General features: G+C 38.0%; 1 long non-coding RNA gene across 1 annotated transcript in view; it reads right to left on the bottom strand.

The window, feature by feature from the left end:
• LOC106730501 overlaps positions 1-20,036 on the bottom strand; it is a 238,775-nt gene that overhangs the window by 86,463 nt on the left and 132,276 nt on the right. The window contains exons 3-4 of the long non-coding RNA XR_001366965.2: positions 16,958-17,025; positions 13,393-13,482 (exon numbers count right to left, since the gene is read on the bottom strand). This is a non-coding gene — a long non-coding RNA (uncharacterized LOC106730501). The remainder of the gene's footprint in view (positions 1-13,392; positions 13,483-16,957; positions 17,026-20,036) is intronic.

The following is a 20,036-nucleotide window of genomic DNA, read 5'->3' on the forward strand; positions in this document are numbered from 1 at the left end:
TAATGAAACATTCTGAAAGTTAGTGTCTTAAAATAACAATCATTTCCTCACCTCTCACAGTTTCTGTGAACTCTGGAAGGATTTACCTCGGCAGTTCTGGCATGGTTGCTGTTCTTGTGGTTATAGTCACATTTTGATGGGAATTGGAAGAGGTGAGGGCGAGCTCTCCTCATGTACACTCAAGGCATACATGGGGTCTTTCTGCACAGGCTGTGGGACTTCCTAACAGCATGAAAGCCTCAGGGTTGTTAAACTGCTTACAAGGTACATGAAGGTGTCAAGAATTAGTGTCTCAGCAAACAAGGCAGACCTGTCATTGGCTTTTATAATCTAACCTTACTGAACAAGTAACAGCCTGATAAGTTTGAAGGCGAGGGTAGCTATACTTCACCTCTTTACAGGGAAGTGGTACGATTTTAGAAGTGCATGTGAATTGGGAGTTCTTTTCACGACTATCTTTTGAAAATACAATCTGCCACAGATATATTTGGATCCAAGGACCATGATTTTCCCATAATAATTTGATGATGCTAAAAGAGAAACCCTTCCTCACATGGAGGCATTAAAATATGGAGTTTAGAAAAAAAAGGAGATGAGTCACGGTAAGTTATTTAGGATGAGCTGAACAGTGTCCCACTCTAAAACACCTAGGGTCAAAGAAGGCATGTCCAAACAGATATACTTAAACTAACTCTCTTAGCTAAACCCTCTGGAGGGGGCTTGGTATCTACTTGGTCATGTGAAAGAATGACTCATCTTCTTATAAATCAGAGAAACTAGAGAGCCCTAAGCATCAGCTACGACACTCGTATGAGAGGACCTGGCCCAGTATTGCACAATGAACAACTCTGGCTGATGTCAGTCTCTCCCATATCAGCGCCTGGACCAGTGAGGGGGCAGGGAGGAGAAAGAGTGCAGGGGTAGAGAGAGTGATGGTGGTGTAAGAGGGAGGTGGGTACCAGGTAGTCCACAGACTTGGCAGCAGTGCATGAGATGGGAACAGCTAGAAGAAAGTACGCTGCAAACATACTGAGAAACAAAATCCTCCAGCAGCATCACCCAGCAAAGATAGCAAGGAAAAGACTGTGCTAATGGTAAAAGAGCGTTGGTTGTCCAGATTGGAGAAGAAATCACAAAACCACGTGAAATCACCTAAGGGCTACATTTGTGTTTTCTGTCTGGTAGCGGATTGTCTCTTAGGACAGAGTTTCTGGGTACACAATTTCTCTTCTCTTATTCCTAGAAGAGGCTTGCTGGAAAACAGATACTGTATGTTTTGTATTCAAAACATCTTGCCCCAGACTAGACAGTATCAAAAAGTAAAAAGAATGAAAAGGATCACTCTCGAAAGATCTGGGCTTAGTTCACAAAGAAAGATCAAATGCTGCTGAGGCTACTGATAACAGTGTTAACAATGAAGGACCCAGAATGTTAACTGGAAGGTGTAATGCTTCCTCTCTCAACTGTTTCCCCAATACAGGTCACAGGTAAGAGTAACAGGGTGAGAGCTAAGGAGTCAAGGCAAATCAAGATGATACCAATTCAGATAGTTTATTGAAGGACAGAGAGGTTCTTTAAGAAATAAATATATAAAAATTGAGTCTGATAGGACTGCATTAAAAAACACTGTTACGATCCGCTAGAGTAAAATTGGATGAAATAAGTTGACTCTCCAGTGCCCCTGACCTTCTTTGGGTAACCAGTGGTAGTATCTTTAAAAAAAAAAAAAAAAAATCTCCCTGAGCAACAATACTTTTCAGGATTAATCTCTGCTCAGAGGACAACAATAATAGTTCAGGGAACTGGGGGACACTTTTCGTAGCATTGCCATTTCCTTCCCAGTTTCCTTCCTAGTTTCAAGAAGACAGTCTACTGTTGGCAACAGATTAGCATGAAATCTTTTGAACCTAATATTCTCCCATGCATAAACTAGAAACTGAAACTAAGGGGCCAATTAATTCAGAGGAAGAGAGGAGAGAGACTTAAGCCTTGGGGGAGTAAATTCTAATTACATTAAGTATTTGGAAACGCATAAGAGGAAAATGTATCTATTGATGCATTTTCCTTCCAAGCTTAGTGTATTTTTGTCTTGACAGTCTTTCATCGTAGAAATTCACATCAAGCCTCTCATTCTTACCCTGTAACCACCTCAGCAATGCTAAGTCGTCTGAAGAAACATTGTCAACCTAAGTATGCATGGTTGAGGAATGAGGAATGTTTTTCCACCACTTGGGAAGACTGTCCTATTGACCGAGAGGAAAGCTTTGGGAGAAAGAGAACACCACAAAATCAATGGATTCAATCCCAGTGCTCAGTGGAGGGGCAGCCAACCCAGCCTAATTACTGCGGTTACCATAAAAGTGTCTGCTTCTCCAATGATTCCTGCCAATTAACCAGCAGGGCTTTTTGATAATCCAAGGGCATGAATTTCCTATGAAGTACTGTCTTCAGAACTGCTTTCCCTAGAAGACTCATGTACCTGGAATATTTTTTTTTCCATCCTGTTTCAAACAGCTCATAAGATTTTGGAGTAGGACTCAGAGCCAAATTAATGCAAGGACAAGGTGGGTATTTCACCTAGGCTGCAGATCTAAAAGGAGAAGTGAAACAGCGCCAGAATAAACTGGCAAAATACAAATTGGTTTCACCCCTCACTGGTGTCGACCTGTCTGTGTGGAGTACTTTTGTGAATTGCACATGAGCTTGCAGTCGGCTGCGTCAAAAATCAATAATGCGTGCTGCTTTGCTAGCCAGGAATGAATGATTCAGTTTCATTATCTAAATGTTAAACCCCTTACTGTGCCTCCCAAGATACCGTCTCATCTAGAAAATGGCAAAAGGAAATTGAGAAAACTACAGAAAATGTGGGAAATATTCTGGGGTTTTTTTTTTTTCAGTCCACCCTTCTGTAGCTAGTGAAGTTAGAGACTGTATTTACATACAGTTTGTTAATAAAAAATCAGCTTCTTCCAGCTGCTGATAAAAAGGAGGTACAGATAAATAAATATGGTATAAAAGGTACCAATATATTAGTCTTCCCAGAGCAACCACATGTCTCAGGTCAAGTCTGAGTGATACAAGATCCATCTGACCAGCTTTTCAGCATGTCTGTTGTGAGAGGCAATCCTAAAATGGGATGTATTTAAAAGTAATGTTAACCTTCAGAGGCCCACTTCCTAGATATGTTCTTATTAAATAATCAACTCCTTTAACTTTAGTGAACCAAGCTTTTGACTGTTCTTCCCCAACTGTCCACTATTAGCTTCTCTAAGCATATAGGATCATTCTCTGACTTTTCCCCCAGAAATTTTTTTCGTGTTCGGCTAACCTCCAGTTCATCATCTATTATGAATTCTCTCCATATAATTTATAATTTACTAAAAAAATCATGAAAATTCTACATCAAGTTAATTTGGTTTAACTCAATTATTTGAAGGCTAAGCATAGCTTTTTAAGGACTCAATACATGTTAGGCACAGGGCTAAAGGCTATATACATCCACACAATATTCATTTCATCCTCATAATAACCTTCTAAAATAGATACTATGCCCATTTAAGAAAAAAAAAAAAAAACCTGAAGCTGAAACACAATGCATTTCTTTTTCCTAACATTTCACATATAGTAAGCAGGAAAGCTATAACTTGACTCCGATATATCAACTTATCTGACACCGAAACCTGGAACAGAGAAGAACAAACATCACTCCATACTGGATCTATCCTTTAGTTCTAACCTCTGTGCTCTGCTGCTTGTGCTTAGTCATGTTGGCTCCACACCTTTGTAAAGGAATGCTGCCTGACATAATAGCCCTTTCTCAAGGCTCTGCTTTCAGGCTTGACCTTTAAAGGTATAATACTTTTCACTCACATAGAGATAAAAAGTTGCAGAACAAAGACTAACATTTGTCTTGTTGGAGGTGTTACAGGAACATTATCACCAGGTCTACATGGACAGCTGCAAAAGCAAAGGATCAGCACATCCCCTCTGGGGTCTGGCCAGCACCAAGAAGTTTACAACAACCAACCACACCCCTCCTCTCCCTTTTGCATAAAAAAAAAAAACCCTGAATTCTAATTTGGGTAAGATGGTTCTTTGGGACACTAGTCCATCTTATCCTTCTGATGGCTTTCTGAGTAAAGTCATTATTTCTTGCCCCAAGACCTCATCTATTTACTGGCCTGTCCTGCAGAAAGCAGTATGAGCTTGGACTTGGTAACAAACTCATGCTCTAAAACCCTGTACTAATTCACATCTATCACTTATTGACCAAGTGATATGTACTATGCTTTTCACTGTGTCCTTTGCATTCATTCCAGATGGATTCATCAAAATTCATAAAGGCTAAATAGCTTTCTAAGGGTCTCACAGCTTGAGAGTGGCAAAGCTGAGATCAAAGTCAGACCTGTCTCTCCAGGTGTACAAGGGCCACAGTATAACTCTATCTTTAGGAAGAGTTGGGGTTTGCATGGAATGACTGGGAGACTGGCTACTCCCTCAGTGCTCAGCATCTCCACTGACTACATAAAAGCATTTAAATACTACTGAATTTTCAATCTTTGGGAGCTAGTGTTTTGTTTTATTTTTTGGTATAACTGTAAGAACCCTTGTCAGTATCTTGCTTATACCATCCTTAATTTCTTCCAGAAGCCTCTGGATAATATCTGCCCAAAATCTCTCATACATAAAAATTAGCTTTCTCTATTACACTTTTCTAAGGCTTTAATATGGGCTAGGATTGCCCTCTACACTTTGATCCTTAGTGCTCCTTTTTTATTAGGTAACTGAACAGTTTATAAGCACTTACCCTAAATCATTTTTCATCTGGCTTTTCATTTTATTTTGGCAAAATCAGAGAGATACAAATCTGTATTACCCTAAATACCTATCTTGTTAACACTGCACAATTTAACAAACCATTCCTTTGTCTTATCAGTTTAGATAGATGCTGTGGTTGGCCACTAACTGGGGCTCTTGAGGTAGGTAGCTTCCAATGCCCCCACCTCCCCAAAACACACATGCACTTGGTATTCATGCCTTATATATACCCTCCCCATGAGTGTGTCTGGGTCTAGTGACTTGCTTCTAATGAGCAGAATATAGCAGAAGTAATGGGTGTCACCTCCATGATTACAAAGATATGGATTTTCATCTTGTTAAAGCTCTTTCTTGCTGATACTCTCCTGGCCTCTCATTTTCTCACTCTGATGAAGCAAGCTGCCATGTAGTGAAAGACTCAATGAAGATGCCTGAATGGCAAGGATCCAAGGGAAATTTCTGGCTAATAGCTGATGAGGGACTAAAGTTTTGTACAATGACTCACGATGAAATGAATCTTGCCAAGAACCATGTGAGTGAGCTAGGAGTGTACCCTTCTCTAACCTTCCTCAAGATGACTCCAGCCTTGTTAGAGAACCTAAATAAGCATGCCCAAATTCCTGACCCAGAGACACTGCAAGATAATAAATGTGTATTGTTTTAGTCTGCGAAGCCTTGGAGTAATTCGTTACACAGCCATAGATAACAAATACAGCTCATTACATCCAGCTTTTCTCAGAGCTGTGCTGAGACCTGCTCTGCTCAGTATGGGCTGCCCGGCTGTATCCCTGTGAACACCATCTCCTCCATATTCTGAAGTCCACATGTCTGAATGTGGGAGCTCATTTGCTGTAACTGTTTGCTTTTTAGAGAGAGGGCAAAACTCATTTTTCTTCAGAAATATAATCTTCCTGTTATTGAGATGTCCCTGTGCAGCTGTCTACCTGCCTTGCCCTCTTAGGACTTAATTTGGCCCTAAGTAAGTTGGGACAAATGGACTTTTTCCCCTGACTTTCAGTCCTTACACTGTATTATCTATTTCACTTAATTTTCAGAGTTACAACAAATACAATATATTTGTAAGTCAGTAATAATAGTTGTATATTTAATGATAACTTGAATCATGGCTTCATTGGCTGAGTGCTTAGGCTGTGCTGTCCTTAGATCTTTGTATGAGTTATAGTACACAAAAGCTGAAAGCCATTATTCTTATTTTTAGCCACCATTTCGTTTCCCAATTTGCAGATGAAAAAATGGGAGTTTTACGGAGGTTATGTAACTTGTTCCCAGTTGCACAGAAAGTAAAAAAGAACTGGCTTATCAACCTGAATCCAGACAATCTGTATCCAAAGGCCACACTCATATACTGAAAAGCAGAATGAAAAAAAATTAAGGATAATTTTTTTAGAGCAGTTTTGATATTTTTAAATAAACTTTGCTTACTTTCTATATGTTTGAAAATGATGGTCGGCATAGCAAAAGAATCCATCAAACAAAACAGACCAGAGATTTCCAATGGCATCTTTTTCAAAGACTTTAGCTGCTAAGCTTGGGCTAGAAAGATGTAACTGGTGTGTAATATTCTCACCTCTGTTTTCATTATATGGTTGTAACAGAGAAATGCCCATGGTTATCAGTGAGACTTGCAGTTCACATGCCACTATAGCATCATCCTGCCCATATGGTCTAGGGTGGAAGACGCTCTATCACTCAAGAAATCTAAATCTTTTGGAGCCCCTGCTATGAGCCAGGCACTGTCCTGGCCCCAGCGGAGACAGCAGAGAACAAACCAACCAAGTTTCTGCAGAACCTGCATTCTAGAGGCAGGAACTAGCCAACCAATGAATAAATGTATCATGTGACCACTGATGATAGCTGTTACAAGGAAAAATAAAGCAGGATAGAGAGGATATAGACTGATAGGAGTGAGGTTTGTTTTATGTGGGGTGGTCAAAGGAAGGCCACTCTGAGGAGGTGACATTTGACATTTGAGCAGAATCTTTAAAGAAACAGCTTTTCAGTATTGCTAAATGCTCTCAGATCCCTGCACCACTTTTAGTAAATCTGAAGATGAAACAAACATCTGCCAGATGAAAGAAGAAAGAAGGTAAAGACAGGAAACTGGAGTGATAAATCCACACCAATCCAATTCAGGGACTAATTTATGTTTCCAAAGCATGTTCAGAAAAAAATGTTAAGAAATCCCCACACTGGGATCCTTTGATGAATCACCAGTAGCTAATTGTTACCAAGCATCCCACAGGCATGACATATCATTCGAAATCTGGGTGGATTTCAGAAGAGAAATGTTATTGCATTTAAACAATACCATTAGCCAATCTGACTTCACTTACTGGGACACACTTTGTTCCAGCTATCTAGTCTCAAGATGAATTGCCCGATGGTTCTATTGTCAAAATGACAGCATGAAAAGAGAAGCATGTGGGTTGTAATAATAATGTGGTACATGTGTAGAAGGTCAGAGAAGCAACAGATTAACATTCCAGCAAAAGATTTCCCCTGGGACATCTCTTGAAAGTATCAAAGGCCAAAGATCAGGACACTGATAATGTGTCTGGCATTGGTGGTGAAATTGTTGTATGTATTTTTAGCTCTGCTGAGGACAGAGCTGTGTTCTTTTCAATTAGTTGATGAAATCTCTCCTGAACAATGAAGAAGCCAACCATGGAAACTGGCTTCCATGCAGCTGGATGAATGGAAATGAGGCTGTGTGAAAACATGAGTTGCTTACTTCAGATTAATGAAATAAATTTGAACATGTTCCCTTGAGAAGGCAACTACATAATTCCCTACCCTGAAGATTTAAGCCTACCATGTATAGCATGACATTTCTTCACTGAATTTTAAACCAAACTCTCAAGCCTGCAACCCTTCTGGAGGGGATTATAGGCTGGGGAGTCCGGTGGTCCTTTCTAACGTCAGGACAACGGGGGAGGAGGCAGCACACAAGCTCTGCAGGCAGAGGGACCTGGTTTTGAAACCGGATTTCATGATTTACTGATGTGTAAAAATAAACTTCATTTTCCTTATTTTTAGAATGAGGAAAATACACATGGCCCAAATATTTGTTGGGCAGATTTACAAAGACAGTGTCTATAGAACATGTTGTTAACTTCAAGGAATGGGCATTATTGTTAAATTTTACAGCTTCTCTGTCGCTTCCTTGACATTCCTGTTGCTTCACCTTCCCCTGCACTGGGAGATAAATCCTGGGTGACTGGATACCCTTTAAGAGCGAATTGGCAAGTTTTGTTGATATTTCTAAACATAAGCACCCCTTAACCTCAGGAGGGAAGACTGTCTGCTTTGTTTAAAACCTCATTTATGTGTTTACTATCAAAAATAAAGATCTGAAAAAAATAGGGAGATATAAATTATCAGAAAATTTCTAGAAATAAGTGAAATACAAGTGATCTCCAAAGCACAAAAGAAATTTCAAAAAATAATACTTTGGGAGGCAGGGTGTATAATGGTTAGAATGTATTTGGAATTCTTGATTACTTAAAGAGTCATAAATGTAATTCTAATCATAAAAGCGTTTTAAGGAAACTCAATAATGTTTTTCAGATCGAAACTAAGTGTGATTTATAATTTTATCACTAATGTGGATGGTGGTTTGTTGTTACCTCTTTGCCATAAGGTTTTATTTCTTTAGAGAAGCCTGAGTGCTGTAAACAGCAGTAGAACAGGCTTTCACGGACCTGACTTGACTGAACAGTTTTGGGAAAGCAGGGTGTCCTTTTCACAGTCAGATCCCTGGAGACTATAAGAGCAGCCCCTGGAGCTTCATGGTGAAAAAGAATATGGAAATGAATATATGTATGTTCATGTATGACTGAAGAATTGTGCTGTACACCAGAAATTGACACATTGTAAAATGACTATAACTAAAAAAAAAAAAAAAAAAAAGCAGCCCCCGGAAACAGAGGTTCCACCTCCCTCTGCAGGAGCCACAACTCACAGCTCAGTCCTCAACTCCCTCCTTCAACACAAACCTGGAGGACCTGGGAAGACAGCCCTGTCAAAACAGGTTATGACTTGAGCACTCTGAAGGAAAGTTCCATGAAGATATAATATTTCCGTGTGGGATGTGCAAATCTCTTCAAAAAATCTGGCCACTTTAATGACTTGAATAGCCAATGTTTGGGTAAGATGTTCAAAACCAATGAAGTATAAAACCTTGGGCAGAGCGCCTAATCTTTTTAAGGTTCCCAGACAATGGTGTCAACTCCTCTCCTGCTCTTAACAATTATCACTTGATAGTCTTTGAATCAACAATAAAATGGAAATGGAAGAGATAGCCTGACCTGGACCTTAAGAGGATGCTATAGAGGATTTACAATGATTACCTGAGGAAGATGCAGGCTGATGGGCACTAAAGCAAGGGATTAATAGATTCAACAGCTGCTTGATGAATTTCTCTGAAAAGAGAGGCTTGAAGGACACTGGCGGAAAAAAAAAAAATGGGAGAAAACATAAATGGCTTGTGAGAAAGAGCCAAATAGCCTTTTCCTGTTTCCTAAGAGACTGAATCTCCTGGGCTGCAGAATGTGCTGTTTCTCATAAAGGCTTCTGGAAATGCACTTTCTTACCAAAATTCAAAGCAGGGCCACAAATCATTTATAGGAGACAAAAAACAATAAGTAGTGTCAGCACAGAGGAATATATTTTACTTTGCTCTGCCACAAGGAATTATGGTGGGTTGTGATGAGTGGAATATAAAGTAACATAAGTTGCCTGTTGACAACAGAGTTTGAAATTATAAAACGTAAAACCAATATATTTCCTGCACACCATGAAACAGCTGGGGTATTTTTATAGCTTCTAGCGGGATACTATGCCATCTCTCAAAACCCTATAATTCTGTAAGCATGTTAAGTGCATCTTGTTATTTATTTTGTTTGTTTATTTGGCTTCGAGGATTTCACAGGCAGCACTGCATAGAATCAAATATAAAGAGAGTGATCAACACTGAACTGTGCTGTCTTTAAGAATGCCCAGTCCTGGCTCTATTGAAAGGTGTTCAACGTGCCAGTATACCTAGGCAGAATGGAATCTTCTTCTTGTAGGAAGGAAAAATAATGACTCAACCCAAAATGTTACAGGAATGTTTCCCTCCATGGTCTGTCCAGAATCTAACTATAAAAATGAAGTCATCTATAAGATTGAGAGCAGCAGAGTTCACGTAAGATCTTTTTAAGTGACAGATGGTGATAAGCAAGCCAACACTTTTTATGTGCTAGACTTTAGAGGTGTTATAGCCACTGACCCACATTAATGCAGCGCACAGAAAATGCAGAAAGCAACTGTGCTGAGTATCCTACCCTAAACGATGATTGACTGTATGTTCTTCATTCTGGTTGCTTACTCTAAACCCACGTGTGTCAATCAATCAGTGCGAAAGACTGATTGCTTAAATGCTTTGACTGTTACATTTGTTGTGGGTTTTATGTTTTAATAAAATACCACCTTTTCAATTATTATTTATAGGCTGAACTCCTGGGGTACAGCATTGACTAGTAATTTGTTGGGACTTTGGCAGTGTAGGTGGTTAGTGATTTGAAGCGTATATGAGGCTGCAGATGAGCAGAGGCTTGGGAAGGGTCTGGAGTGAGTGGCAGATGATGCTCTGCTTGGGGATGGAGAGAACCACCTGACCCAGAAACAGACTTCTGCTGCACGAAAGGAGCAAAGCATCTAGGCACATATCCTCTCCCTGTTTGAGACAGAGGCCTTTTCTTTCCCTTGTAGGCTCAGGAATTTGGGAGGGTAAGCATTGCTCTACGCACAGCAGTTTGTCAGCTGTCAGCAGCTCCTGACATGACAAAATCCCAAAGCAGGGGGACTGGGGATGCGTAATACAGAAGTGCCCAGTTGTCTGATTTGAAAAGAGAGGAAACATCAGATGTTGTTTTTCAAACAAAGAACCACCAGTTTCACGCTTAACACCACAAAGATAACTTGGTTTTCTGTTCTTAGGATTAAAAAAAAAAAAAACCTTTGTTCCTTTGAAGCAAGAGCAAGCTATGTGAAATGAATTTTAACCAGGTTCTGCCAATATCTATCAGCACACAGCATTTCATACTGCAGATAATAAGAGTCTGGAGACAATGACAGGCGGGAGAAAGGGAAATCTAGAGGCAAATGCCAGAGTTTGCAGTATCCAGGTCAGACAAGGGTTTAGAAGGCTTTGGGGATGAGACTGTGATTCAAGCTGAGAAGGCTGAGTACCTATGTTCAGAGGCGTGGATGTTTTTAAATAAAAGACTACGTTAAGCCCCAAATTTAGGGAGTTATTTTTCCTTTTTACAATGTCCACACATAAGGAGAAAATAAATGCTGTTGATGCAGAGAAGACTTGATCATAAACGAATGGAGTATGTAGCTCATTTATGGCAATAATTAAGTATCAATTAATGATTAAATGGAGGGATAAACTAGGAGTTTGGAATTAACAGATATACACTACTATAAAGTTGATAAACAACAAGGACCTACTGTATAGCACAGGGAATTATATTCAATATCTTGTAATAATCTATAATGGAAAAGATCCTGAAAAAGAATAGCTATATATATATATAATATATATATAAATAAAATATGTATAACTGAATCTCTTTGCTGTACACCTGAAACACTAAATCAATGACTGTTCAATAAGAAAAGATTAAAAAATAAAATAAAATATCATTTACTAATAAGGTTTATGAAAACCTTCTCCTCTAGGTAAGACAGAAATTATGATTCCTTTCCACTTAGATAAAGAAGCTGAGATTGTACCAATAAAAAAGATGACACGTCTTCCCAAAGACAGGACATTATGAGATTCTGTGTAGGTGACGTCTGCAGATGGAAGGATAGACAATATTTGAAAAATAAAGAGTAATATAACCGTGAGGGCTTAGTGGAAGGTTTAGGTTTACGTATCCTTCAAATAAATGTTTTTAGGTTGCTTGATAACACTAGAGAATCTTAAAGGATTGTGAGAGGAAAATGCCTAAACCACAGCTGGTGGAAATATAAAATGAAAGCATGAGATTCAGTAAGTAATACTGGTAGCTGTTCCTTGGATGCTGAAAAAGAGAAGTCAAAAAGCTAGAAGCAAGTTCAATGAACATCTCTAATTCTAGGCTTTTTCCGGGTAAATTCTCCACTAAGGGCAATAAGAAATCATACTGCACTGAGATTTATAGCCAGCACATTAATCAGGTCTGCATGTCTGTATTTCCCTATGGTCTATCTTTCTTCATTCTGTATCACTTTCTTCTCCTTAGACTGAGTGTGTGTGTGTGCACGCGTGCGCACAGTTAGCTGTGCAGAGATTAAGACAAGTAAACGTAGTTAAAGGTAAGGAAGGTGATGTGATGATAAGGGCACTAGAGTGACTGGGAAGATCAAAAGGCAAACTAAACCATCACTCACCACGTGACTTGAGTCATGGGATTAACTTCCCTGGGCCTCTCTTCTTCGTCTCCAGAAGGAGGTTTTGTATCAGGCTTCTCTGAGACCCTCTTGAGGTCTGACATACCACAATTTAAATGTTCTCCACACTTTGCCAAGGGAAAAATCATCCATGGTGCATGCATAATGCAGGGTGGGTTTTAATAGGGCACAGAGAATGATAACAATTTTAGTTGTATTTTGTTCTGTTTCCTATTATTTTTGGAACAGACCTGCTAAGTGTTAAGGCAACTGTGGAGGATACAACAGCTTATGAAATTATTATCGTGAAGAAAAATTCAATTTATTCTAAAATTTTGCACTCATCTCAGGCTCAATAAAAGGTTACTAAACTGAAGGTTAGATTTCTGGGTCTAGATTTCGCTCTCTTAGACTCTGGGCAAAGCTTTCATTTTTCCATTACATCAAAGTGAAGGGAGGATTTGAGTTAAACAATTTTTTAGATGACTTCACAATTTCCTTTTCATGATGTCCTGAGACGAAGGGTGTTGTAATGGAAAAATCTGATCTTTTTAGTCAGTGAGACCTGGAGTTAAATCGCAGCTATACACCTCACTGTTGTGCGATGTTAGATAGGTTGGTTCTCAGAATCTCTCATAGCTGTGGAGATTATTCCAAGCATAAGGATGCATATAAGTGTGTAGGGTATATAGGCACCTGAATTCAGGGTATGTTAGTAATTACTAAGAAGCCTGCTCTGATTTCCCTTTGATTCAGAGTTTAAAGACAGTAGTTTCCATGATTTATATACAATAATCTGTGTGGAAAAGAATCATCTTTATGTTCATCGTGTAACAAAAAGCCCTCTGATTTGTATGTTAACATCTGAGTTTAAGTTAAAACCCCTATCCAATCCTTTTAGGACTTCAGAGGCCTTGAAGACTGCCCCTGCAATCCCACTGACAGTAAAGATCAGAGCCCAAAGCACTGTAACTTGCACAGAGTAAACTCAAGGGACACAGTTCCACCTTAGCAGGGAATCCACATAAGCCAAGACTGCCTCCTGAATAAACCCAGAAAATGAAATGCCTCCAGTGACAGGGCTCCCAAGTGGCCCTCCCGGAGGCAGTCACGTGAGCACACACCCACCTGTCTGTCTGTAACGTCCACTTCAGCCAAATTACACAACAGACATGCCCCAGAGCCAGAGTCTCTCCCACATCAACTCTGCACCGTTAACTGGAGAAAAAAAGTTATAGAGGAAAAAAATAACATGACAAATACTTAACACCCAAGCATATTTGCACGCACACACTGCTTTTATAGTATATTTCCAGGGAGGGGGCATAAACAAAGCACCAATTTACACTTTGCAAAAATAAAGAATATATGAAGCGGCTTGATTTTAATTCTGTATTTTCAGAAAGTGTGCTAACCTACCAATCAATAATTTAGAAATTTAGACACACAGAACAACATTGAGATCATTTAGTCTAATATCATCATTTTTAGAGGAGAAAACTGCCTTAAAAACAGTTGCCTTCGTTTCACCTCTCTGAAATTTTCCACAGCTCTAGATTTAACTCAGACTTAAGATTTTATATGCAATTCGCTAACTGGAGTAAATGTTTCACAAGCTGTTAAGTGATTTATATATTCATGTCAGTATTCTTCTAATGCCATTTCCTACTGGCTGCAGGTTGACCACACATTTTATGTAACTAAGAACCTTAGAGAAATACCAAGTGATGAAATTCAAAGTGTTCCTGATGTAAATTAAGCTTTTACAGACAACGTTTGACTACCAAGTACTTAATTCTCAACCAAGCTGAAAGATGAACTCTAGATTTCAGATAATGCAACTTGCACCTAAAGTTAAATTCTTTTGTACTCATTTTTTTCCCCCAGTGTCCAGGTCACTTCCTAGTATAGGAATTAGCTTCTTAAAAGATTTTTTTCTTCATTAAATACCATTGCTTCCTGTAGCCAGCAGAACAACTGGTACATTTATTTACCCAAACCAGGAAATGCCGATATTATGTAACTCAGACAACATATTTCCTAGCACCACAGTCAAACATGAAAACTATACTATAATCAAATGGCATAGGATAGAACACTGAAATGTGGACTCACTCCCTGTAACTCACGTAGTTAGCAGTTTTAGGTCAATTTCCACTAAGTTGTTAAGTCCATAATAACCATCTTAGTTTCTAGTGTTTCTGAAAAATGGACTTGCTTCTCAGCACCTAGAATGTACACTGAGGCACCTCGAAAATAGAATTCACTCTGGGCTGGCTGCTTCTGCCTTAAATAGAGGAAATTTCCATATTCCACAAGGCCATCTGAATGCTCACCCTGTGTACAATACTGGACCAGATAAGGTGACCCAGCTCTGTGTTCAGCCACCTTCCCAGTCTGACCAAGGTTTGTATGTTTCGATACACACTGCATTCTGTGCTACACAAGTCTTGGCTGCTGTGGAGCTTGGTTCTTTGTCTTTTCTTGTCTAACAAAACAAAACCAAGGGCTCTTGGTTTAGAGGAAAAAAAATAGAAAAAAGTTTGGATTGAATTATTCCCTTGTTTCAGCCTGGTATAATTTCTACTCTCGTATTTTCAGATTTCCAGTAGGAAGTGAGCCAGGTTGGCCAAAGGGTAAAATTAATTTTGAGTATATTTATTAATATATTAAATGATTCATTATCTTATTACTAATATCCACTGTGCTTAATTTGTTCATAAATATTTTATTATCATCTCTGAATTTCTTTATAATTAAACATAATACATAAAAAAGTGAAAATTTGATTTGCCTAAATACTTAAAAGCAAAAGTACTGAAAAAGTGTTGGGGCCCAAGATTATACAAGAGTTCTTGAAATGTTTGGGAAACCCTAACCAGTTCTGCAACCAGATATTAAAGAATCAGAGCTAGAATTATTTTTTAAAATTTAGCTATCTCTGAAGTATGTGCATATGGGTATCAGGAATCTTCGTTTCCTCAAGGAGAAAGGTGTATCAGTGTATTGATAATGTTCTTTCCAGCTATTTATGATGTTTGCATAGGAGAGAGATACTCAGGTTAAGTAAAAGTGTGGCGAAGATACATCTTGCTCTGCCCAGGAGAGCCTAACTCTTTGCCTGTTATCTGAGAATAATTACTAATAGTGTCTAATTTCACTCTCAAAGATGTTCTACTTGAGGCAATAAATTATATGATCGATTAAAAAAAAAAAAAAAAAAGACGGACTTCACTATAAGGATGTGTCAGAAAGTAAGGAAGCACAGGCAACTGTATCAGCCACTGGGTGGCCAGGCAAGGTAGAAAGCTGGAATTTTGTTCAGAATACCAGAGTATTTGAGAGACCCAATGGTAACTCTCTCTGTGAGCAGAGGCAGAAATAAAAGAAAAGAAATTGTTAGTGAAGGATATACAAAATGGCAAGAAAGCTGCCAGCAAAGCCTGGGGAAAATGTTGAGAAGATTTTTATTGAAAATTGGAAAAAATGGTACCCCATGTTACACAGCAGTGAAACAGCTGGAAAATAGTAGCCTGAGGAGATGTAGAAGAAAGAAAATCCACTTTATATACTCAGGAACCTTGGTAAGATGATTTTCAGGTAGAATGCTGAAAATGTCAATTGGCTTCTTTTAATTGAAAAAATGTCGCAGAGACCAGTTAAAGAAAGACGTCTCAAAATTTCAAGAAAAATTTAAAGGACTATAAAATGACTAGGAATTTCTGAGTTGGAAAATTAAACTATCTCTAATTTCTACTCCCTCCATTCTGAAAAGATTCTCAAAGTGAAATACTGCCTGTGGTAGAGATCAAATAGAGTATGTGGTAATAAGACTTTGTTAAGATCTCCAAAAGATTTAAGGCAGTGTTGAGGGGACCATTCTCCTCTACCCCTGCCTCCCACTATCAGATACAAAAAAAAAAAAACACAAAGAAAGAAAGAAAAAGAGAAGAGTTAATCCCAGCCAATTTATTTAATGTTATTTGTTAAATTTAATCTCTATTTGGGTCCTGGGTCTTTTTTTTTGTATTATAATGTGATTTCCATGGAATTGGATATAAAGTTGACCCTGGAACAACACAGGGGTTAAAGGTGCCAACCCCCTACATACGTGAAAAACCACGTATAACTTTTTTGACTCCCCCAAAACTTAACTACTAATAGCCTTCTGTTGACCCTACAGATAGCATAAATGGTCAATTAACACATATTTTGTATTTTATATGAATTATATGCTGTATTCTAACAAAAGAGTAAGCTAGAGAAAAGAAAATGTTCTTCAGAAAATCATAAGGAAGAGAAAATACATTTACAGGACTGTACTGTGTTTATCAATACTGTAATTTTACATCTTCAGTTTACAAAATGTATTGTGTCAATACCTACATAAACATTGTCTTACGTGACACAAAATACTGTAGGTATATGTATTACTAACATTCGACATCAAAAATAAAAAGATAATGTGAAAAAGAAACTCCTATTTACTTACAGGTATGATTTATACCTTGATAATGAAGAAGCAGAGTTTGCTTTATGGTAGCCAAGGGTAGTTGATATGATGGCTTCACGGCAGCCTAGCCTATACGCTAATGAATGAATCGTTACAGAACTCTTACGGCATACAGAACTACTAGTCATGTTCATAATACACTCTTGAAAACATTGTTACATTTTTTAAAAAACCACTTACCTGATAGGCTGACACATGGTTTCTTGAGATGCATACTGTAGGGTGATGTAATTCTTTTGACAGCGACACTGTAAAACAGTAGGAAATTAAGTTTTATATGAAATATCACTCACCTTATGCCTATGTAAGGATAAACTAGTATCTACACCTATTTCATACATTCATGACATATCTAACTTTTTCTTAATTTTTTTTGATATTTCTATGTTCTGCAAGTTTTTTCAAAATGTCATAAATCTCAAAAAAAATTTTTTAATATATTTATTGAAAAGATCCACAAGTAAGTGGACTCCCACAGTTCAAACCCGTTTGGGTAACTGCATTTTATAGTGTTTCTCAAATATTTATGACCATGGCACTCTCTTTTTTTTTTTTTTTTTAACACAGAACACTTATCTGTAGAATTAGTAACACAGTTTGGAAAATGCTACTATATGTAAAGAAAAATTCTTTTTTGACCTTCCCAATTTCAGGAAACAATTTATAGGTGTTATATTTGCTGCATTTTGTTTAACATTCAATATAAATAAATTCAAAGAAACACCATTACTGATTATGGAGAAGACACAGAGTCAAGCATGTGGTGAGAACATAAAATATAAAACGTTCTAGCTAGTCAATGGCAAGATTATTTTGGGGGAGGGAATGAGTTATTTATTTGTTAATGAAGAGAGAAACAAACAACAGATATGAATGGATACACAGATGGCAAAAAAACACGTGAAAAAAATATTCAATGTCATGCATCCTTAGGGAGATGCAATTAAAACTACTGCTGCCTTAAATTCAAAATTTAAGGAAATTCAAAAGATTGGACCATTAAGTAGTGGAAGTGGTTATGTTCCACAGTGATTTGATCTTGCCCTCTGTGTCCTTGTTTAAACAGAAAGCTCCCTTATTTCTCTGTAATGACCACTTTCATGCTTTATGTTCACATTCGTACATGAAGAATTTCAGTTTGTTTATATCATCCATGAATCACATGTGCTAAGTTAGGACCGTGATAGTAATCATTTGGGCCAGACTAAAATGTGAAATAAAAAGTTATCTGAATATATGTATATGCATGACTGAGACACTGTGTTGTACACCAGAAATTGACACATTGTAATTGACTGTAGTTCAACAAAAAAACTTTAAAAAAAATTTTAAGTTGTGATAAGTAATATGCAAGACAATTGTGTCCCATAGTTTTTCTAAATAAGCATAATACATGATTATACTGTTTCTTGAATAAACAATGGGAATAAAGAAAGTCAAGCATCCTTGATGTACATGATTATCTTAACTAGTTAACAAGCGTTCCACTTTTTAAATTGTAACAAGTAAATATTTCGGGTTCTGTTTTTGACTATTTTCTTCCTTCATAAGGTCATTTTACAAATTTAGACCTCTATGCTTTAACCAGATTGGAGAAAGTCAATTCTTCTTTGAACTGAAACCCTGTTTAAGGTTTACTGTCAATGAAGAACTATACTTAACAAATGCCCAGCAGTATTTGTTGATCTTGTTTCCTTCATATCTTTAACTTACTAGAAGATAAAAGATGTAATCATGTTTCAACAGTAAAACTTAAATATGTGAATAACTTAGCTCTTCATGAATGGAACTTTCACTAATTATGCCATATCATTTCAAAATGTACTACACTGATGTACTGTAGTCAATGTCCAGATCTATGGATGAAGGCACATCATAGATACTAAACACCATTAATCTTAATTTGCATGTGAGATGTGGCATGTGGTTTCTAAAGAAAATAGAAGTTCCTAATGATATTAGATTGATTTAGCCCAGTGACAATGCCTTTATTATTTGGAACAAATGATTAATCTTTCTTTACCAACGTTGCTGTTATGCTTTCTCAACTAGGCATGTTAATTTTCACGATGACAACCAGTCAGAAAGAATCCATTATAAATGATCAAAGCATATGCTTGATAGGCTACTTTCTTAAAATGACAAGTAGGACAGTTTTGTGATAGAGAAAAGTTGATGTATGCTTTAATCTCCATGTTTTGATGTGCTGCACACCATGTTGACTCAGTTGAAATGCATTTTGTTCTTAAAGATTTCCCTAAGTGTTTCCTCTTTAAACACTTTGTCAGGCAGAGAGACGCCCTGGATGGAAGTTGTTACTAATGGCATAGTAACTGTTTGGCTACTTAACTTGTGCAGAGAATTGGTTTGCCTCTCTAATATTCGACCTAAAATTTAGTTCATAAATTGAAAGAGAAAAGAAAACAGGAAAAAGGAAAGAAAAATCAGTATTTTCCTTTTGACTATCTTAATATTCATGGATTAATTTTTTTAAATGAAGTTAATTAGAAAAAACCTATTTGAAAATAGTATCCAGATTTGTCCAGTAATGGAAAGGCCTGGCCTGGGGGCATGAGTGAATAAAATACCAGATAATTTTAGATGATCAGGCAGATCACCCACTTTAGAAGCCTAAAACAGGTAGAAATTTTCCTATGCCATTTTAGGTACATAAAATGTCACATTTCTTCATATTTCTAAAATAAAAAATTCTTAAAGAAAACTAACTAGAAACTGGCAGAAGAACTCCTATATGACCAAAGCTGCAAGAAAGATCCCCATGTAACCAGGTAGATGGGGAAAAAAGGCACCATGTCAGGACCTCTGCCCCTGCAAAGAATCTGAAAGGAAGGGGTCTGCAGAGGTACATCCTCTGGGAAGTGAGTAGGTTGTGCCACAATCTGGACATCCTAGCCCTGGGGTCCTGTGCAGAGGAGCAAGGCCCTCTGCCTACTGGGAAATCCACTCAGACAGACAGAAGGACTAGAAAAGCCTGGACTCTATTCACGAGAAGTACACACATGCTGGCATGCCAGCTATCAGAGGAAGGCGTTGCACTGACGGCTGCTGCCTAGCTGCACTGCCCAATCTGCAGGGAAGAACACCCTGACCCTGCTCAGTCCACACCACAGGCTGGCACAGTATATGGACATAGACTCACTCTAGCTACAGAGACAGACAAGGGCATCTAGGGTGTGCTTTGGATGGCGCAGTGGCAGCATGAAAAAATGCTCAATATCGCTAATTATCAGAGAAATGC

Source organism: Camelus ferus, chromosome 3, assembly GCF_009834535.1.
Source record: "Camelus ferus isolate YT-003-E chromosome 3, BCGSAC_Cfer_1.0, whole genome shotgun sequence".
NCBI lineage: Eukaryota > Metazoa > Chordata > Mammalia > Artiodactyla > Camelidae > Camelus > Camelus ferus.